Source organism: Pseudophryne corroboree, chromosome 3 (genome assembly GCF_028390025.1).
Source record: "Pseudophryne corroboree isolate aPseCor3 chromosome 3, aPseCor3.hap2, whole genome shotgun sequence".
NCBI classification, from domain to species: Eukaryota; Metazoa; Chordata; class Amphibia; order Anura; family Myobatrachidae; genus Pseudophryne; species Pseudophryne corroboree.
In genome coordinates this window covers 119,959,093-119,982,060 of record NC_086446.1, presented here as the reverse complement: position 1 = coordinate 119,982,060, position 22,968 = coordinate 119,959,093, and the positions used below count along the sequence as shown (strand labels likewise).

Here is a 22,968-nt window from a genome sequence, read left to right as displayed (position 1 = left end):
ACATAATATACAGTAAATAGAGTTTATATCTATATTCTGCTTCTGCACATAATTATCCGCAGGAACATGCGATCTTCCGCAGACCAACACCGGAATGTTTCCCTTAAAATACCCTACAGCTGGATACCAAATACCACCTTATAACCTTAGTCTGTCCCCTCTTATCCTGTAAAGGTGAATCCCTTTGTTCTGCAACCATTTAAACAGCTATAACTTTCTGATGTGGTGCAAGGAGACTATGTGTACATTGTGCACTATTTGGATTAAATCAGGATTTTGGTACTTACCGATAAATCCCTTTCTCCGATTCCACAGGGGCCACTGGAGTACAGTTACAATGGGGAAATAGTAGGCAGTAATTGGGAGCTGGCACTTTAAAAATTCTAACACTGTGGCTAGCTCCTCCCCTACTATGTCCCCTCCAAGCCAGTCTACGTAAAACTGTGCCAGAGGAGAGCTGTAACAAACAAACTTGAATGTAGAGGAGGTTAACGCCGCCATGTAAACCAGGATAACACAAAAAACCAACTCTGGAACTTAACCTAACCAAAAAAGGTTAAACTGTACCAAACAAACAGTCACATAGTGATCTGCAAACCGTTAAACCAGAAAGGAGGAACAGCGCTGGGTGGGCGTCCAGTGGCCCCTGTGGAATCGGAGAAAGGGATTTATCAGTAAGTACCAAAATCCTGATTTCTCCTTCATCCACTAGGGGCCACTGGAGTACAGTTACAATGGGGACGTCCCAGAGCTCCCAAAACGGGTGGGAGAACGCTGAGAGTCCTGTAAGACCGCTCGGCCAAACTGCGATGCAGAGGCCGCAAACGTGTCAAACTTGTAGAATTTGACAAAGGTATGTCGGCCCGACCAAGTAGCCGCCCGACATAAAGTAGTGATAGAGACCCCACGGGCAGCCGCCCACGAAGGTCCCACCGAGCGCGTAGAGTGCGCCGAAATTGAATATGGAGGTTCCCGAGAAGCCGCCAAATAAGCTTGTCTGATGGTTAGTCGAATCCATCGAGACAAGTCTGTTTAGAAGCCGGCCAACCCCGGCGAGCAGCATCGTAGAGAACAAATAAGGAATCTGACTTCCGAATACCTGAAGTCCTATCCACATAGATCTTGAGCACCCTGACAACGTCCAATGATCTCGAATCCGGAGAGTCCCCCGAGAGTGCCGGAATCACAATAGGCTGATTGATGTGAAAATCAGACACCACCTTAGGTAGAAAAGACATACGAGTACGAAGCTCGGCCCTATCCGTATGAAACACCAGGTAAGGCGACCTACAAGAGAGAGCCCCGAGTTCCGACACACGTCTAGCTGAAGCCAGCGCCAGCAAAAGAACCACCTTCCAAGTGAGATATTTGATCTCCACTGATTCCAGAGGCTCAAACAAAGAGGACTGCAGAAAGGAGAGGACCAGAGTGAGGTCCCATGGTGCTGTCGGAGGGCGGAAAGGAGGCTGTATTCTAAGCACCCCCTGAAAGAAAGTCTGAACTTCAGGCAGCAGGACTAACTTTTTCTGAAAGAAAACCGAAAGAGCAGAGACCTGCACCTTTAGTGAACCCAATCGTAAGCCTGCTGAAAAACCCGCCTGCAAAAACCGGAGAAGGCGGGCTAAGCAAAATACAGAAGGAGAACATTCTCGATGTTCACACCAGGCTACATAAGCCTTCCAAATTCGGTAGTAGTGCGAAGATGTGACTGACTTTCTAGCCTGAAGCATAGTAGGTATAACTGTACGAGGAATCCCCTTCCTTTTCAAGATGGCTTTCTCAAGAGCCACGCCGTCAAACATAGCCTGCGTAAGTCTGGATAAAGAAAAGGACCCTGCTGTAGAAGATCGTCTCGTAGTGGCAGGGGCCAAGGCTCGGCTACCGACAACAGGTGTAGGGTGGAGTACCAAACCCTGCGTGGCCAATCCGGAGCCACCAGGAGGACCAGAGCATCTTCTCTCTTGATGCGCTGCAGAACCCGCGGTAACAGTGGGAACGGAGGAAAGAGGTAAACGAACTGGAAATGCCAAGGAGCCGTGAGAGCATCCACGCCCGCCGCCGCCGGGTCCCTCGTCCGAGAGTAGTAAAGAGGCAACTGATGGTTCAGGCGGGACGCCATGAGGTCGATCTGTGGTTTTCCCCACCGGCGGACCAGTTGCCAAAACACCTGGGGATGTAGTGACCATTCTCCCGGGTGCATGCCCTGCCGGCTTAGATAGTCGGCTTCCCAATTGTCCACTCCCGGAATGAATATTGCCGAGAAGGACAGAGCATATCTCTCTGCCCAGAGGAGGATGTTGGTGACCTCCCTCATTGCTGCGCGGCTGCGAGTGCCGCCCTGACGGTTGATGTACGCCACCGTCGTGGCGTTGTCGGACTGAACTCTGACCGATCGACCGCGGAGTAGGTGATGTGCCTGGAGTAGGTGATGTGCCTGAAGCAGAGCATTGTACACCGCCCTTAGTTCGAGAATGTTTATGGGGAGAGCGGATTCGTCTATTGACCAGCGTCCCTGAAACTTATGTTCCAGGGTCACTGCCCCCCAGCCTCTCAGACTGGCGTCCGTGGTGAGGAGAGTCCAATCCCATACCCCGAACCGCCTTCCTTCCAACAGATGCGTCGACTGGAGCCACCAGAGAAGCGACGACCGGGCCTTTGGTGATAGTGTCACCCTTTGATGAAGGAACAGATGAGATCCTGACCACTGATGTAGAAGACACAGCTGAAACGGTCGAGAATGGAAGCGACCGTACGGGAGAGCTTCGAATGCTGCTACCATTTTTCCCAGAAGGCGAATGCACAGATACACTGACACCCGACGGTGTTGAAGAACCGACCTTACCAGAGTCTGCAGAGACAGGATCTTGTCCTGAGGCAGGAAAACCTTCTGAAGGACCGTGTCGAGAATCATCCCCAGAAACAAAAGCCGTTGTGAGGGGTATAAGTGAAACTTCGGGAAATTCAGGATCCACCCGTGACGAATCAGAAGGTCCTGTGTCATCCGGATATTCTGAAGCAACAGTTCTGCCGAGCTCGCTTTTATCAGTAGATCGTCCAGATAGGGAACAATCGTCACACCCTGCTTCCGAAGTAGAGCCATCATGACCGCCATGACCTTTGTGAACACTCTGGGAGCAGAAGAGAGACCGAAAGGAAGGGCCTGGAACTGGAAATGAGCGTCCCGTATTGCGAACCGGAGAAACGCCTGATGAGGAGGCCAAATGGGAACATGTAAGTATGCATCCTTGATGTCTAGGGATGCCAGAAACTCGTTTCTTTCCAACCCCGCAATAACAGACTGAAGGGACTCCATCTTGAACTTGAATACCCTCAAATACGGATTGAGATCCTTCAAGTTCAGGATTGGCCTGACTGAGCCGTCCGGCTTCGGTACAAGAAACAGGCTTGAGTAATAGCCCTGCTTCTGAAGATGAGAGGGAACAGGGATCACCACCCTTGCGGATAGAAGCTTCTGGACCGCTGCCTGTAAGGCAACTCCTCGGTTGTCGGAAACTGGCAAACCCGTGGTAAAAAACCGTTGGGGCGGTTGTTCCTGAAACACAAGCTTGTAACCGCAAGAGATTAGATCCCGGACCCAGGTGTCTGGGCAGGACTGTATCCAGACCTCCTTGAAATCCCACAGACGAGCTCCCACCCTGTGATCCCCCAGGTGGGAGGGAAGCCCGTCATGCGGTGGTAGTGGCAGAGGACTTAACCTCTGACTGGGCTGAGGTTGCGGAGCCTCTACCCCTGCCGCCGCCTCTACCTCTATGGCCACGGAAGGCAGAAGCTCCACCCCTGGCCTGGCCTCGAAACCTGGAAGGGGCACGAAAGGATCGAAAAGAGGGACCCCTATATGGCCTGCGAGTAGTTGGAGCAGCAGAAGGGAGATAAGTTGACTTACCTCCGGTGGCCTGAGAGATCCAGGCATCCAGATCCTTACCAAACAGAAACTCACCCGCAAAGGGCAACGCTTCTGCCGGCCTTTTGGATTCCGTATCTGCCTGCCACTGCCGGAGCCAGAGAGCTCTGCGGGCCGCAATTGCTAAAGCGGAAATTCTAGCTCCTAGAATACCTATGTCCTTGGACGCCTCGCAAAGGTAAAGGGCTGATTCGCGGATGTGTTCCGCCAACTCTATCAATTGACCCGCTGGTAACTCGTCACGAATTCCAGAGGACAAATGCTCCGCCCAAGCTTCGATCGCCTTGTTGACCCAACAACCTACCTGCGCCGGGCGATGTAATACCCCTGCCGCAGAGTAAATATTCTTTAAGGTAGATTCCAACTTCCTATCTGACGCCTCCTTAAGCGAAGTTGCCCCCGGAACCGGTAGGACCATCTTTTTGGACAGATGAGACACCGAAGGATCCACAATCGGAGAGGTCTCATAACGTGTCCTGCTACCTGCGGGAAAAGGGTAGGAAGACAACAGCTTTCTTGATACCTGAAATTTTGCGTCTGGATGTTTCCAGGCAGCCGTTATGAGCGCATCCAGCTCCTCCAAAAACTGGAAAGGTCACCGGCAGGCCTTGGTTGGTGCCAAACCTTGAAGAGCGTAAGGTGTCTTGCTCCGTCTCCTCCACCTGTAATACTGAGCGAATAGCAGTAATAAGAGCCTCTATACCCTGAGCTACTGGTTCAGAGTCTCCGTACACCTGATCCTCATCAGTATCCTGTATATCAGCATCCTGAACATCTAACCCCGCCTCATCTAATTGAGGCATATCATCGTCAAAGTCCTGTAACACAGAGGCTAGCAATCTCTTTTTAGAAGCCTGTTGAGGGGGGCTAAAGGACGGGGCTTGGGAAGGGATCACAGCCCTAGAAAGCCCTTCTACGGACTTTGCTAATGAGACAGCCCATGCAGGTTCTGGCTCCGGTACCTGGACAAGCTGTCGGAACCGGGCCGCCTCCCTGTCTTACCGAGAGGCTTTAAGTTACCCAGTCAGCAGGGACATCACCTCTGTGAGTTGTGTCGTCCATGTTGGGACGCTTTGGGGTTCTGAGGAGGGCTGAGCCGATGACTCCTCACCTAAAACCAGAATTTGCTTTTGTGTTGCCTTGGAGCCTTTATTAGCCATGGCAGCACCTACCCTTGAGACCCTTCCCCCACAGGGAAACAGCAATAGTAGAATGGGTGGGAGGGGGGGGAAGCCGGGAAAAAACGCAGCCACAGCAGCCCAATCTGTCCTGCACGATACTCTGTGCAGTGACAGGCTAACTGTAAGTTATACTAGTGCCTGCAGTGTCCCCGAGTGCCCCCCTTCCCCACTGTAACAGCTCACTGTGTCCGTGGCCGCCGTCCGTCCCGCGCTGTTGAGACAGGAAATGCTCCGGAGCGCGCGCTACATCCGGGCGCGCAGAGCGGGACTAAGCCCCGCCCCCCCTGCTCAAAGGCGCCAAGTTCAAACATGCTGTGCGCCGCTTTGCCGGATCCCCATAGCGGCTGTGAGCCGCGCTGGCGGGGATCCGAGCAGGGAGGGAGGAGGGGGGGAGCGGCGGGCGGACGGGCAGCGGGTTTTTTTTTTTTTTAAATAAATAATAATAAAATTAATAATAAAAGTAATAATAAAAGTCCGATTGTGAGAGGTGGGGGTGCGCTGTGTCAGACAGTCACCCCCTTACAATCCCATTCAAACCCCCCCTTGTCACCATCACTGGGGGAAGAGGTACACACTCACCTTTCAGTAGGTGGAGGGTGGCCCCGACACACGCCGCACGCAGCGGTGTATGGCCGCTGATACTCACCGCTGCCGTGCTGCCGGAAATCTTCTGCTGGATGGAGTGGCCCCGACACGCGCCGCACGCAGCGGTGTCCGGCCATCTCAGGAGAGCTCAGCGTCTCCCTCAGCCGTGGCCCATCCCGAGCCGCACGCAGCTACGATGGGATCCCGCCGGCAGCTCCCACGGTGCAGACTGGCAGTGGCAGAGCTGCCAGTCTGTGAGTGTGTGAAAGAAAAAGAAAAATAATAAAGAAAAAATAAAAATTCTTTCAGCTAAACCCAAGTGAACCAGCTCCCTCGGGCACTAACTAAGACTGGCTTGGAGGGGACATAGTAGGGGAGGAGCTAGCCACAGTGTTAGAATTTTTAAAGTGCCAGCTCCCAATTACTGCCTACTATTTCCCCATTGTAACTGTACTTTAGTGGCCCCTAGTGGATGAAGGAGAAATATGTAATGTGTTCTGATGGCCCTCCATGCGTACACAAACTCTGCCGTAATTACCCATACCACGCGCCAATGCGCAGGACCGCGGGAGCGACCATACACAAAGTGCGTACATGTGCACGCACTGCAGAACAAGTGCACGCGCAGTGGGCATGTGTGTGCAGTTTATACGTGCTGTGTGTTCTTCAATATTTTACGACTTTGACAGGACACACACACACACACACACACACACACACACACACAGCAAACGTGATGGAAGTTGCTACCTCTGAGCATGTGCAGCAGCTCTACTTTGTCCCTTAAACTGCATGATGTGGCGTCGGCTTTCATAATTGTATTATATACCATCACTATTGTTGTCATCATTTGAGCCACTTGCCAAGAGGAGGGGGGGTTCCAGGCAACCAGAAATGCCCCCTGCGTTTGCCTATGGAAGGAAGATATGTGGACTTACCCGCAGTAGCTTTGGAGATCCATTTGTCTAGTTCATCTCCAAATAAGGCTCTCCTGTGAAGGGTAGGCTTTCCACGCCTTTCCTGGAGTCCACGTCCGCAGTCCACTGGTGTAACCATAAGCCCCAGCGTGCTGACACTGCTAGTGTTCACTCTAGGCTGTTTTAGCAGGGTGCCGCGCCCTGCCCGTTTTTTAGCAGGCAAAACCCGCCCTGCCCCTTTTGCGGTGCCCTGCTAGAATAGCCGCCCGCTTCCTGCCCTCCCAGCGTGTATAGATGCCGTGCGCATGCGCGCGGCATCCATTCACGCATTGGGAGAGGGCTGGGGGAAGCCTAGCACCGACGGAGTTGCTGGGCACGCCCCCAACAGTGACGTCGCCGGCCACAGACGCTCTCTATAGTAGCGTCTGCGGGCCGCACCGCCCCCTAAAATGACGTCGGCGTGGCCGCGCCCCCGTTTCGGGCGCACGCGCGGCACATGTGCCCCTGGAGTCCGGCGCCCTGCCCCTTTTCACTCCTAGAGTGAACACTACACTGCCATAGCAGTGGTGCGTGCATTAAGCAAACCTACTTCTTTTATGGCTTCCACCATAAAGTTTGCAGAGTCCTGTATATATTGCAGGAGTAACACAATCTCCCCCCTAGATAAGGAATACAACCCTTCAATGAGGTTACCCGACCATTTAGCAATGGCGTTAGTAATGCACGCACACGCTATAGTGGGTCTCTGAGCCACCCCAGCAGCTGTGTACAAGGATTTGAGTATAGTCCCAATTTTACAATCAGCCGTGTCTTTCAGGAAGGCTGCACCAGGGACAGGTACTACAATCTTCTGTGACAACCTGGACACAGATGCATCCACTATCTGTGGACTTTCCAATTTTTTCCTATCCTCAGGAGGAAAAGATGAGAATAACCTTTTAGGGTTTTGAAATTACTTATCAGGATTAACCCACGGTTCTTCAAACAGGGTATTCAATTCCTTTCACACAGGAAAAGTGACTGAGGACTTCTTTTTTACATTAAAATAAGATTCCTCACACTCCTCTGTCACCTTATCAGGAATTTCCAGAACGTCTCTGATACCTTCTATAAGAGCCTCTATTCCCTGTGACAGAGCAGCGTCCCCCCATTCTGAATCCACCTCCCCCTCCTTCATGTCTGACCCCTCAGCGTCAGAGTCAGACTGCAGGACATGGGCCAGAGTTCGTTTTGCATCCAAATGGCAGGGGACTGAGACGCTTGTTTGGGGACCGAGTTTCTGTTCATAAACTCATCCACAGACTGTCTTAAGTATTGCGTCTCTTTCTCATTGCTGGACAATTTATTAGAGATATTGGAGATCATTCCTTTAATGGAATCCAGCCACTGAGTACATAGTAGTGAGCTCCCTGGGGAAGAGGAACACTCTGCCATACAAGAAACACTCTTTGCCTGTCATATTGTAAATGTGACATCACACACACAGTAATAGGTGAAAAGCACAAATTAGCCCACAAAGAATATATTGGAGCCAGCACACAGCGCCATTATTGCTAATGCCAAGCATAGTCGAGTTGCAGACTAAGTACCCAGACTGATGACTTAGTACGCTAATAATCGCTCCCCCCATGCTATGACCCCCTGGTACCGCTGAGGTAATCTGGAGGCACATCAGAGGAGCTGCGCGTCCCCGTCAGTCAGCGTCTGCTGCAGAGGGAAAATGGCGCTGGTGAGTTGCTGCATCCGCTCATACTGAAGCCCCGCCCCTTCAATGGCGCACGGTCTTCCCGTGTTTTGTTTATACTGGCTGAGGTAATTTTGTGCTTAAAATGGAGACAGATCCGTTTTACGGCTTTGTTTGCCAGTGTGGGTACAGTGTACAGTGTACTGAGAAGCAGTTGTGTACTGAGTCTGGAGACGCAATCCTCCCCGGTTAAAATAAGAATTTACTTACCGATAATTCTATTTCTCGGAGTCCGTAGTGGATGCTGGGGTTCCTGAAAGGACCATGGGGAATAGCGGCTCCGCAGGAGACAGGGCACAAAAAGTAAAGCTTTCCGATCAGGTGGTGTGCACTGGCTCCTCCCCCTATGACCCTCCTCCAAGCCTCAGTTAGGTACTGTGCCCGGAAGAGCGTACACAATAAGGGAGGAATTTTGAATCCCGGGTAAGACTCATACCAGCCACACCAATCACACCGTACAACTTGTGATCAAACCCAGTTAACAGTATGATAACAGAGGAGCCTCTGAAAGATGGCTTCCTAAACAATAACCCGAATTAGTTAACAATAACTATGTACAATTATTGCAGATAATCCGCACTTGGGATGGGCGCCCAGCATCCACTACGGACTCCGAGAAATAGAATTATCGGTAAGTAAATTCTTATTTTCTCTATCGTCCTAGTGGATGCTGGGGTTCCTGAAAGGACCATGGGGATTATACCAAAGCTCCCAAACGGGCGGGAGAGTGCGGATGACTCTGCAGCACCGAATGAGAGAACTCCAGGTCCTCCTTAGCCAGAGTATCAAATTTGTAAAATTTTACAAACGTGTTCTCCCCTGACCACGTAGCTGCTCGGCAAAGTTGTAATGCCGAGATCCCTCGGGCAGCCGCCCAAGATGAGCCCACCTTCCTTGTGGAGTGGGCCTTTACAGATTTAGGCTGTGGCAGGCCTGCCACAGAATGTGCAAGTTGGATTGTGCTACAGATCCAACGAGCAATCGTCTGCTTAGACGCAGGAGCACCCATCTTGTTGGGTGCATACAATATAAACAACGAGTCAGATTTTCTGACTCCAGCTGTCCTTGCAATATATATTTTTAATGCTCTGACAACGTCCAGTAACTTGGAGTCCTCCAAGTCACTTGTAGCCGCAGGCACTACAATAGGCTGGTTCAGATGAAATGCTGACACCACCTTAGGGAGAAAATGCGGACGAGTCCGCAGTTCTGCCCTGTCCGAATGGAAAATCAGATATGGGCTTTTGTAAGATAAAGCTGCCAGTTCTGACACTCTCCTGGCCGAAGCCAGGGCTAGTAACATGGTCACTTTCCATGTGAGATATTTTAAATCCACCTTTTTTAGTGGTTCAAACCAATGAGATTTTAGAAATTCCAAAACCACATTGAGATCCCACGGTGCCACTGGAGGCACCACAGGAGGCTGTATATGCAGCACTCCCTTAACAAAAGTCTGGACTTCAGGAACTGAAGCCAATTCTTTTTGAAAGAAAATCGACAGGGCCGAAATTTGAACCTTAATAGATCCCAATTTGAGACCCATAGACAATCCTGATTGCTGGAAATGTAGGAATCGACCCAGTTGAAATTCCTCCGTCGGAGCACTCCGATCCTCGCACCACGCAACATATCTTCGCCAAATGCGGTGATAGTGTTGCACGGTTACTTCCTTCCTTGCTTTAATCAAAGTAGGAATGACTTCTTCCGGCATGCCTTTTTCCTTTAGGATCCGGCGTTCAACCGCCATGCCGTCAAACGCAGCCGCGGTAAGTCTTGAAACAGACAGGGACCCTGCTGAAGCAAGTCCCTCCTTAGAGGTAGAGGCCACGGATCTTCCGTGATCATCTCTTGAAGTTCCGGGTACCAAGTCCTTCTTGGCCAATCCGGAACCACTAGTATCGTTCTTACGCCTCTTTGCCGTATAATTCTCAATACTTTTGGTATGAGAGGCAGAGGAGGAAACACATACACCGACTGGTACACCCAAGGCGTTACCAGCGCGTCCACAGCTATTGCCTGCGGATCTCTTGACCTGGCGCAATACCTGTCCAGTTTTTTGTTGAGGCGAGACGCCATCATGTCCACCATTGGTCTTTCCCAACGGGTTACCAGCATGTGGAAGACTTCCGGATGAAGTCCCCACTCTCCCGGGTGAAGGTCGTGTCTGCTGAGGAAGTCTGCTTCCCAGTTGTCCACTCCCGGGATGAACACTGCTGACAGTGCTATCACATGATTCTCTGCCCAGCGAAGAATCCTTGCAGCTTCTGCCATTGCACTCCTGCTTCTTGTGCCGCCCTGTCTGTTTACATGGGCGACTGCCGTGATGTTGTCCGACTGGATCAACACCGGTTTTCCTTGAAGCAGAGGTTCTGCCTGGCTTAGAGCATTGTAGATTGCTCTTAGTTCCAGAATGTTTATGTGAAGAGACGTTTCCAGGCTCGTCCACACTCCCTGGAAGTTTCTTCCTTGTGTGACTGCTCCCCAGCCTCTCAGGCTGGCGTCCGTGGTCACCAGGATCCAATCCTGTATGCCGAATCTGCGGCCCTCCAATAGATGAGCACTCTGCAACCACCACAGAAGAGATACCCTTGTCCTTGGAGACAGGGTTATCCGCTGGTGCATCTGAAGATGCGACCCTGACCATTTGTCCAACAGATCCCTCTGGAAAATTCGTGCATGGAATCTGCCGAATGGAATTGCTTCGTAAGAAGCCACCATTTTTCCCAGGACTCTTGTGCATTGATGTACAGACACCTTTCCTGGTTTTAGGAGGTTCCTGACAAGCTCGGATAACTCCTTGGCTTTTTCCTCCGGGAGAAAAACCTTTTTCTGAACCGTGTCCAGAATCATCCCTAGGAACAGCAGACGAGTTGTCGGCATTAACTGGGATTTTGGAATATTCAGAATCCAGCCGTGCTGTTTTAGCACTTCTTGAGACAGTGCTAATCCCCTCTCTAGCTGTTCTCTGGACCTTGCCCTTATTAGGAGATCGTCCAAGTATGGGATAATTAATACGCCTTTTCTTCGAAGAAGAATCATCATCTCGGCCATTACCTTTGTAAAGACCCGAGGTGCCGTGGACAATCCGAACGGCAGCGTCTGAAACTGATAGTGACAGTTTTGTACAACGAACCTGAGGTACCCCTGGTGTGAGGGGTAAATTGGAACGTGGAGGTACGCATCCTTGATGTCCAAGGACACCATAAAGTCCCCTTCTTCCAGGTTCGCTATCACTGCTCTGAGTGACTCCATTTTGAACTTGAACTTCTTTATGTACAGGTTCAAGGACTTCAGATTTAGAATAGGTCTTACCGAGCCGTCCGGCTTCGGTACCACAAATAGAGTGGAATAATACCCCTTTCCCTGTTGTAGAAGAGGTACCTTGACTATCACCTGCTGAGAGTACAGCTTGTGAATGGCTTCCAAAACCGTCTCCCTTTCGGAGGGGGACGTTGGTAAAGCAGACTTCAGGAAACGGCGAGGCGGATCTGTCTCTAGTTCCAACCTGTACCCCTGAGATATTATCTGCAGGATCCAGGGATCTACCTGCGAGTGAGTCCACTGCGCGCTGAAATTCTTGAGACGACCGCCCACCGCCCCCGAGTCCGCTTGAGAAGCCCCAGCGTCATGCTGAGGCTTTTGTAGAAGCGGGGGAGGGCTTCTGTTCCTGGGAAGGAGCTGCCTGTTGGTGTCTCTTCCCCCTTCCTCTGCCTCGTGGCAGATATGAATATCCCTTTGCTCTCTTGTTTTTAAAGGAACGAAAGGGCTGCGGTTGAAAAGTCGGTGTCTTTTTCTGTTGGGGAGTAGCTTGAGGTAAAAAGGTGGATTTCCCGGCTGTAGCCGTGGCCACCAAATCTGATAGACCGACTCCAAATAACTCCTCCCCTTTATACGGCAAAACTTCCATATGCCGTTTTGAGTCCGCATCGCCTGACCACTGTCGCGTCCATAAACTTCTTCTGGCCGAAATGGACATAGCACTTACCCGTGATGCCAGTGTGCAGATATCCCTCTGTGCATCACGCATATAAAGAAATGCATCCTTTATTTGCTCTAAAGACAGTAAAACATTGTCCCTATCCAGGGTATCAATATTTTCAATCAGGGACTCTGACCAAGCTACTCCAGCACTGCACATCCAGGCTGTCGCTATAGCTGGTCGTAGTATAACACCTGTATGTGTGTATATACTTTTTTGGATATTTTCCATCCTCCTATCTGCTGGATCTTTAAGTGCGGCCGTCTCAGGAGAGGGTAACGCCACTTGTTTAGATAAGCGTGTGAGCGCCTTGTCCACCCTAGGAGGTGTTTCCCAGCGCGCCCTAACCTCTGACGGGAAAGGGTATAAAGCTAATAACTTCTTTGAAATTAGCATCTTTTTATCGGGGGCAACCCACGCTTCATCACATACATCATTTAGTTCTTCTGATTCAGGAAAAACTATAGGTAGTTTTTTCACACCCCACATAATACCCTGTTTAGTGGTACCTGTAGTATCAGCTAAATGTAACGCCTCCTTCATTGCCAAAATCATATAACGTGTGGCCCTACTGGAAAATACGGTTGATTCGTCACCGTCGCCACTGGAATCAGTGCCTGTGTCTGGGTCTGTGTCGACCGACTGAGGCAAAGGGCGTTTTACAGCCCCTGACGGTGTTTGAGGCGCCTGGACAGGCACTAACTGATTGTCCGGCCGTCTCATGTCGTCAAACGACTGCTTTAGCGTGTTGACACTATCCCGTAATTCCATAAATAAAGGCATCCATTCTGGTGTCGACCCCCTAGGAGGTGACATCCCCATATTTGGCAATTGCTCCGCCTCCACACCAATATCGTCCTCATACATGTCGACACACACGTACCGACACACAGCAGACACACAGGGAATGCTCTTAACGAAGACAGGACCCCACTAGCCCTTTGGGGAGACAGAGGGAGAGTTTGCCAGCACACACCAAAAGCGCTATATATGACAGGGATAGCCTTATAATAAGTGCTCCCTGTATAGCTGCTTTTATAATATAATTTTTGCCACTATTTTGCCCCCCCCTCTCTTGTTTTACCCTGTTTCTGTAGTGCAGTGCAGGGGAGAGACCTGGGAGCCGTCCTGACCAGCGGAGCTGTGTAAGGAAAATGGCGCTGTGTGCTGAGGAGATAGGCCCCGCCCCTTTTCCGGCGGGCTCGTCTCCCGCTCTTTAGTGTATTCTGGCAGGGGTTAAATATCTCCATATAGCCCCCGGAGGCTATATGTGAGGTATTTTTTAGCCAAATAGGTTTTCATTTGCCTCCCAGGGCGCTCCCCTCCCAGCGCCCTGCACCCTCAGTGACTGCCGTGTGAAGTGTGCTGAGAGGAAAATGGCGCACAGCTGCAGTGCTGTGCGCTACCTTTAGAAGACTGAGGAGTCTTCTGCCGCCGATTCTGGACCTCTTCATGTTTCAGCATCTGCAAGGGGGCCGGCGGCGAGGCTCCGGTGACCATCCAGGCTGTACCTGTGATCGTCCCTCTGGAGCTGATGTCCAGTAGCCAAGAAGCCAATCCATCCTGCACGCAGGTGAGTTCACTTCTTCTCCCCTAAGTCCCTCGTTGCAGTGATCCTGTTGCCAGCAGGACTCACTGTAAAATAAAAAACCTAAGCTAAACTTTCTCTAAGCAGCTCTTTAGGAGAGCCACCTAGATTGCACCCTTCTCGGCCGGGCACAAAAATCTAACTGAGGCTTGGAGGAGGGTCATAGGGGGAGGAGCCAGTGCACACCACCTGATCGGAAAGCTTTACTTTTTGTGCCCTGTCTCCTGCGGAGCCGCTATTCCCCATGGTCCTTTCAGGAACCCCAGCATCCACTAGGACGATAGAGAAAAGCTGTGCATCTCCGTACCCTAATGCCGCCATAATAGCCGGTGACCTGCTAACCGGCTATTATGTCAGACACTGGGGCAATGTGTATCTGACACTGTGGGGCAATGTGGATCTGACACTGTGGGGCAATGTGGATCTGGCACTGTGGAGCAAAGTGGATCTGGCACTGTGGGGCAAAGTGGATCTGGGGCAATGTGGATCTGGCGTTTTGGGGCAATGTGGATCTGGCACTCTGGGGCAAAGTGGATCTGGCACTCTGGGGCAAAGTGGATCTGGCACTCTGGGGCAAAGTGGATCTGGCACTCTGGGGCAAAGTGGATCTGGCACTCTGGGGCAAAGTGGATCTGGCACTCTGGGGCAAAGTGGATCTGGCACTCTGGGGCAAAGTGGATCTGGCACTCTGGGGCAAAGTGGATCTGGCACTCTGGGGCAAAGTGGATCTGGCACTCTGGGGCAATGTGGATCTGACACTGTGGGGCAATGTGGATCTGGCACTGTGGAGCAAAGTGGATCTGGCACTGTGGGGCAAAGTGGATCTGGGGCAATGTGGATCTGGCGTTTTGGGGCAATGTGGATCTGGCACTCTGGGGCAAAGTGGATCTGGCACTCTGGGGCAAAGTGGATCTGGCACTCTGGGGCAAAGTGGATCTGGCACTCTGGGGCAAAGTGGATCTGGCACTCTGGGGCAAAGTGGATCTGGCACTCTGGGGCAAAGTGGATCTGGCACTCTGGGGCAAAGTGGATCTGGCACTCTGGGGCAAAGTGGATCTGGCACTCTGGGGCAAAGTGGATCTGGCACTCTGGGGCAAAGTGGATCTGGCACTCTGGGGCAAAGTGGATCTGGCACTCTGGGGCAATGTGGATCTGGCACTCTGGGGCAATGTGGATCTGGCACTGTGATGGCGTATCTGTGTTGTTAAGGTTAGTCTGAGGGGTGTGAAGTGTTAGGCTGCGGGGACGGGGGTCAGGGTTAGGCACCACCGGGGAAGGTTATGGTTAAGCTGTGGGAGGGAGAGGCTTAGGGTCAGGCTGCAGGAAAGGTGAGTTAGGGTTAGAGGGCTCAGTCTTACCTTGCTTCATTAGTACGTGTCAGGATTTTAGCATAGATTCTGCTGTCTGTATTTTGATAGCCGGCATCCTAAGCGCCAGGATTTCGTATGTAACCCCGGTAGAGATAGATATGATGGTGAAGAAGTAGTCGGACACTGCAGATCAGTCTCCACCTTCAGTTGGGGGAAAAGTTTCCCTGGAGTAATTAGTAATTACACTGGAGTAATTAGTTGTGAAAATCAAACACTTTTTAGTTTAAAAGTAAATAACATTGGCTAACGTCTACAAGCAACAGGCCACACAATAGGTAGACAATACATTGCATCATTTGTAGCCATTCACTTTACATAAGTGTTTTTCTCTTACGTCCTAGAGGATACTGGGGATCCATTTAGTACCATGGGTATAGACGGGTCCACTAGGAGCCATGGGCACTTTAAGAATTTGATAGTGTGGACTGGCTCCTCTCTCTATGCCCCTCCTACCAGACTCAGTTTAGAAAATGTGCCCGTAGGAGCCGGTCACGCTTATGGAAGCTCCTGAAGAGTTTTCTGCATTTATTTTTCTGTTTTGTTATGTTCAGGCAAGACTGGATGGCACCAACCTGCCTGCTTCGTGGGACTTAGGGGCGGAAACAGCCCAACCTCTCTCAGGGTTAATGGTCCCGTTCCCCGCTGACAGGACACTAGCTCCTGAGGGAGCTATTCGCAAGCCCCACCACGATGAGAGCCGCAGCACGCCACCAGAGCCAGAAGAGTGAAGAGTGGTGAGTTCTAAGCTGGCGTTCCGGTTAGCAGGTCACCGGCTATTATGGCGGCATGAGGGTACGGAGATGCACAGCTTTTAACAGGGGAGGATTGCGTCTCCAGACTCAGTACACAACTGCTTCTCAGTACACTGTACACTGTACCCACACTGGCAAACAAAGCCGTAAAACGGATCTGTCTCCATTTTAAGCACAAAATTACCTCAGCCAGTATAAACAAAAAACGGGAAGACCGCGCGCCATTGAAGGGGTGGGGCTTCAGTATGAGCGGATGCAGCAACTCACCAGCGCCATTTTCCCTCTGCAGCAGACGCTGACTGACGGGGATGCGCAGCTCCTCTGGTGTGCCTCCAGATTACCTCAGCGGTACCAGGGGGTCATAGCATGGGGGGAGCGATTATTAGCGTACTAAGTCATCAGTCTGGGTACTTAGTCTGCAACCCGACTATGCTTGGCATTAGCAATAAGGGCGCTGTGTGCTGGCTCCAATATATTCTTTGTGGGCTAATTTTTGCTTTTCACCTATTACTGTGTGTGTGATGTCACATTTACAATATGACAGGCAAAGAGTGTTTCTTGTACAGCAGAGTGTTCCTCTTCCCCAGGGAGCTCACTACTATGTACTCAGTGGCTGGATTCCATTAAAGGAATGATCTCCAATATCTCTAATAAATTGTCCCGCAATGAGAAAGAGACGCAATACTTAAGACAGTCTGTGGATGAGTTTATGAACAGAAACTCGGTCCCCAAACAAGCGTCTCAGTCCCCTGCCATTTGGATGCAAAACGAACTCTGGCCCATGTCCTGCAGTCTTACTCTGACGCTGAGGGGTCAGACATGGAGGAGGGGGAGGTGGATTCAGAAGGGGGGGACGCTGCTCTGTCACAGGGAATAGAGGCTCTTATAGAAGGTATCAGAGAAATAAAATGCAGAAAACTCTTCTGGAGCTTCCATAAGCGTGACCGGCTCCTACGGGCACATTTTCTAAACTGAGTCTGGTAGGAGGGGCATAGAGAAAGGAGCCAGTCCACACTATCAAATTCTTAAAGTGCCCATGGCTCCTAGTGGACCCGTCTATACCCATGGTACTAAATGGATCCCCAGTATCCTCTAGGATGTAAGAGAAATACACTTATGTAAAGTGAATGGCTACAAATGATGCAATGTATTGTCTACCTATTGTGTGGCCTGTTGCTTGTAGACCTTAGCCAATGTTATTTACTTTTAAACTAAAAAGTGTTTGATTTTCACAACTAATTACTCCAGTGTAATTACTAATTACTCCAGGGAAACTTTTCCCCCAACTGAAGGTGGAGACTGATCTGCAGTGTCCGACTACTTCTTCACCATCATATCTATATCTACCGGGGTTACATACGAAATCCTGGCGCTTAGGATGCCAGCTATCAAAATACAGACAGCAGAATCCATGCTAAAATCCTGACACGTACTAATGAAGCAAGGTAATACTGAGCCCTCTAACCCTAACTCACCTTTCCTGCAGCCTGACCCTAAGCCTCTCCCTCCCGCAGCTTAACCATAACCTTCCCCGGTGGTGCCTAACCCTGACCCCAGTCCCCGCAGCCTAACACTTCACACCCCTCAGACTAACCTTAACAACACAGATACGCCACCACAGTGCCAGATCCACATTGCCCCACAGTGCCAGATCCACATTGCATACACATTGCCCCAAAACGCCAGATCCACATTGCCCCACAGTGTCAGATACACATTGCCCCACAGTGTCAGATCCACATTGCCCCAAAACGCCAGATCCACATTGCCCCAGATCCACTTTGCCCCACAGTGCCAGATCCACATTGCCCCACAGTGCCAGAGCGCCAGATACACATTGCCCCAGAGCGCCAGATACACATTGCCCCAGATACACTTTGCCCCACAGTGCCAGATCCACATTGCCCCAGAGTGCCAGATCCACATTGCCCCACAGCGCCAGATACACTTTGCCCCACAGCGCCAGATACACATTGCCCCAGAGCGCCAGATACACATTGCCCCAGAGCGCCAGATCCACATTGCCCCAGATCCACATTGCCCCAGATCCACATTGCCCCACCCCACATTGCCAGATACACATTGCCCCAGAACGCCAGATACACATTGCTCCAGAGCGCCAGATCCACATTGCCCCAGAGCGCCAGATCCACATTGCCCCACAGTGCCAGATCCACATTGCCCCACAGTGCCAGATCCACATTGCCCCACAGTGTCAGATACACATTGCCCCACAGTGCCAGATACACATTGCCCCACAGTGCCAGATACACAGTGAATTGATGATCAAAATAGTAATACAACTGTACCTCAGGCTCCCAGAGATGAGCCTGCTCCTGCCGCTCTGACCCCTGCGCTGCTCAACAAGGAGGGCCACGGGAAGAACAAGAACCGCCACAACCTGCCAAGACAGTCCCCAGGGTCCTCTGCACACCCGCCGTGCCAGCAGCGGGAGCGTGATTAAGTCACAGTCACGCCCCCAGCAGGTTGGGAAGGGGAGGCGGAGCACAGCGGCGGTGTTTCCAATAATAGCCGCTAACACCGGCTTTGGTGAGCGGCGGCCCATCGGCGACATGTACGGCGTACCGGCGGCTAAATTTTTAATGGTACTACGTACCCAAGCGTACTACCACACTTGCAGGCCTGACTATTGAACTAGATCCTCTCCCCCCTCCCCAGTGGGTCTGGGACTGAGGGTCGACAGCAAAAAGGTCGACACACCTTAGGTCGACGCCAATTGGTCGACACCTTAGGTCGACATGGACAAAATGTCGACATGGACAAAAGGTCGACAGGAACAAGGTCGACATGAGTTTTTTGTTTTTTTGGTGTCGTTTTCTCCGTAGAGTGACCGGGAACCCCAATTAGTGCACCGCGTACCCTCGCATGGCTCGCTTCGCTCTCCATGCTTCGGGCATGGTGCCTTCGCTCCGCTACCGCTTCGCTCGGCACACTTTACCGTTCCAATCGTAGTCCACGTGGATCGTTAAGTATGAAAAGGTTCCAAAAAAGAAAAAATCGTGAAAAAGTCATGTCGACCTTTTTCCTGTCGACCTTTTGTCCATGTTGACCTAAGGTGTGTCGACCTAAGGTGTGTCGACCTTTTTGCTGTCGACCTGGAGTCCGGATACCCTCCCTAGTGCAGGTGGCACTGTGCTCTAACAACCTCTCACACGATGGGCTTCTACAAAGGTATGTGCCCATCTCTTAATGTGTAGCCCAGAGCTTGACATTTTTTTCTAAAATCCAGGAGCCAGGATGAAAGTGTAGAAGCCAGACCACTGTTGTCATCTGTCTACCCCCCCCCCCCCCCCCACCATACAAATAATTTAAAAAAATGCCTCCTCCCCACACACATTACTGAACAGCTTCCCTCCACCCCCAGGCAAACAAATCCCCTCAGCCACACAGCTAAGGGGACCCCCAGGCAAACCAGCCCTCCGCAGCAATCCCCCGGGCAAACAATCGCCCCCACCCTGTGGCCATATCACGACCCCCTCTGAAGGCACAATCCCTGGCCAAGCATTGACAGCAGACTGAGCAGCAGGCCGGGGCAGACAGACAGTGCAGTCAGCGCAGGCTGGGACGGACACTCAGCACTTGCAGTCCTGTGCATGAAATAGCTGCCGCAATACAGGCACGCCCATGAATCTCGGCTGGGGCTGAAGATGATCTGCTTCTTCTCTCCCTACATAATCTGGTAGCCAGGAAGCAAAATCTGGAAGCCATGGCTACCTGGCCCCTGGGATTTGTCGAGTACTGGTGTAGCCTGGACATGCCATAAATATATTAAACTAGCTGAGCCATGAGTATATTTGCAATTCTGTAATCCTGCCTATATACTTATGTGATTAATCATTAAGACGACGTGTCCTTACCACCCTTGTGCCCACTGCCTGCTTGTTGTTCAGATCCCTTATTACTGGTCCTAACTCATCCTTGTCGGACAATGGGGGTTGTGAAGAGATGGACGCAGATCGCTGCATACCCAGCAAGATCTGTGTCCATCTGTGCACATGCTGGGGGCTGCCCAGCACAGGGCAAGGGTGTTCAGCAAATGTAGCGCTGCCTTGGACGCCGCGGCGACCATCGAATCTGGACCTGATAACCAGATAACTTTCCTTCAATATAAGGCACAGGCTGTTTTTGGCCTACATAACTAGACAAGTAGAAATGGCCCGCGTCGAGTGCCCGGAACCACTGTGACTTATGGGCTCAGCCCACTTGCCAACCTACTTTGGGGGATCCTTGAGGTGACCTGAGCCCAGTGCCCAAAGTCAACTTGTGTAACTATAGGGGACTTTATACAATAGGGCCTAGTACCCACCTGACTGCCCACAGGCCAAAGGCCTGATTTATGTCCACGGGCCTAGTGCCCGCTTATTGCGCCCCAGGTCAAAGGGCCTGACCGTGCTCATGGGTCTTCTGTCTGTCCCCTGGTGTCCTAGAGAGGGTTAATGTGTACAGGTGAGCCTACCTGATCCGGTGGAAGAGGCTACAGCAGTGGTCCTGTCCTCTGCCGCATTCTTCTGCCGCCAACGACGCCGCCTGTTCCTTCACGCACACAGCCGGCGATGTCTTCTTTTTTGAGCGCGCCGTCTTCTGGCCTCTTCCGCGGCCGTTGGCGCTCTTCTCCGGGCGCCCCTCCTCTTCTCTTGCCGCCGCCGAACCGCTAGTGCCTGCTCTTCTACCCGCCGGCTATGACGACTCGGCTATTATGACGCAACAAGCGCTATTGGCCCACTGCCTATAGGAAGCGCATCAACCAATCAGAGCTTGGTTCGTCATAGTAGCCTGTGATTGTCTTTCGGGCGTCAGCGCCACATTCCAACTCCTGCCTCCGTCGTTGCTAATTGGTTGCCGCGGCTCCGCTATATGTCCGTCGCTGGGGGCAAGAGACGCCGTGTGTCCCAACGCTAGGTCATGGTCTCGAGCTGTCCCGGCTCCTAGTAAGAAGCGGGGATATATATGTGATGAAGCTTAGGCATGAAAGCTATGCAATATAGATACGTTCAGAACGAGTCACTTTATACTAGTGCTGAGTATGCTGTGCTGCAATAAGATTACAGCTGTGATGAAGCTGTGCATTCATGCTGAGCAATTCCTGCGCTGCAGAGACACAGCTGTAGATGCCATAGCTAAGTAGCCTGAAGACATGTATTGTACACTAGTGATAAATGGAGATACTGGAAGAAAGGCTGCGCTTATCACATGATTCGTGGCCAGCGGCTGCGGAGATCAGGGAACCGCTCTCCATGTAGTGGGTACAAACATACAAGGTGTCTCCCAACGCTCGCTCACAAATTACCTTGCTTTTAATACATTAATCAGACGGCATGTAGTTATGTGACCGCTGGTCACAATACCTCCCCCTACATCACTCACCCTCACAATTCCGATGGTTGGCATGCCGATGGTTAGCATGCCGAGTATTCCAACTCGTGGGTGTCTACGACACCCATAGAGTGGTAATAGAACCTCTGTCGACGGCAGGTCGTCAGTCACTGAGCCCTCAGCGTTGCGAGCTTCACCCCCGCTGCCAGGGTACCGGTGTCGGTGTGATGATCAGCGGTCACGCATACCACACCCAATCAGATAATACAGTATATGAATAAGTAAAATGATATGTATTTTTATTTAATAGGTAATAAATGCAATAAAAGGAATATAGTAAAATTCCTCTGTCTAGCTAACAGGCCGACTACAGTAACAGACAATTGGGGTGGGTTGCGTATCCCGCCGTAATTCAGAGGTGCCGCACAGTGTATAGCCGGAATTGCCAGGTACTGATGTAACTCTCCACTGACCCGTTGGACCTGCTGTGTTGTCCCAGTCCCTCTGTAAGCAAAACTGACCTGCGGTGCACTTACCTTCCGGTCTCCTGGTGGTCCGATGCTGTGATGAGCGATACACAACACAGTGAGTCCAGTGGGTAAGCATCCCACCCCAACTGTACTCTATTGGACATATAAACTGCCTTTTTGGGGGAAAATTTACCCATATTGGAACCAGGTATAATGAATATGATGCCTACATAAGGGATAGTAGTCAGCTAGAGGGTGTCACCCTTGTACTCTGGTTAATATATACAATTTTATCAAAAACTAAAGGGGCCTACACACTGGGCGATGTTTTTGACCATCGATATTATTGGCCAATGATATTGTCGATGGTCAATTTTACCTACACACTGGACGATATCAATGGTCAATTTGGACGATATGAGAGTACATACATCTATATCGTCCAAATTGACTGGCATGTATCAACGATGATTGATCAGCACACGCATCGTTCATTGTTGTTGCATCCACACTGCAAGATATGAATGATTTATCGTTCATTTATGAACAATATTGTTTGTATCTTTCAAGATATCGCCCAGTGTGTAGGCCCCTTAAGGAGTAAATGATCTGTAATATGTTTGTATTGTTACTGTCTGTTACTGTACACTGGTATTAGTTGGACTAACTGTTATACCCCTTTCACACCGCACAAATAACCCAGTATCGACCCAGCATATTGCCGGGTCGACACAGGTTAGCGTGCGGTGTGAAAGCGCCATAGCCAAAATTCCAGGTTGCCTGACCCGCCAATTCAACCCGGGAATAAAGCAGTACTATTCTAGGGTTGAATACAGTGTCAATGGAAGCGTAAACAGCACCCGAGTCAATGCGACCTGGGACCCGTTCACTACAACAGGGAGAGGCGGCACAGAGATGATCTCCTCTCCCAGCTCCGCCCCGCTGCCGGCTCCGCCCCTAGCTGCAATGGCAACCCTCCCGGCATATTGCAGCAGTAGCGTCCAATGCCGGATCCCACCCAGGAAGGACCCGTTTCCAATTCCCGGATGGGATCCGGCATTGGCTATGTGAAAAGGGTATAAGTTAGACAGAGAAAGGAATTTTACTATATTCTTTTTATTGCATT

General features: G+C 51.1%; 1 protein-coding gene across 1 annotated transcript in view; it reads right to left on the bottom strand.

Moving 5' to 3' along the window:
- The window catches only part of LOC135057526 (uncharacterized), a 197,328-nt gene extending 176,585 nt beyond the window's left edge, over nucleotides 1–20,743 (bottom strand). Inside the window, exon 1 of the mRNA XM_063963380.1 lies at nucleotides 20,516–20,743. The gene's annotated coding sequence lies outside the window, so the exon portion shown is untranslated. The remainder of the gene's footprint in view (nucleotides 1–20,515) is intronic.
- Between the last annotated feature and the right edge of the window lie 2,225 nt (nucleotides 20,744–22,968).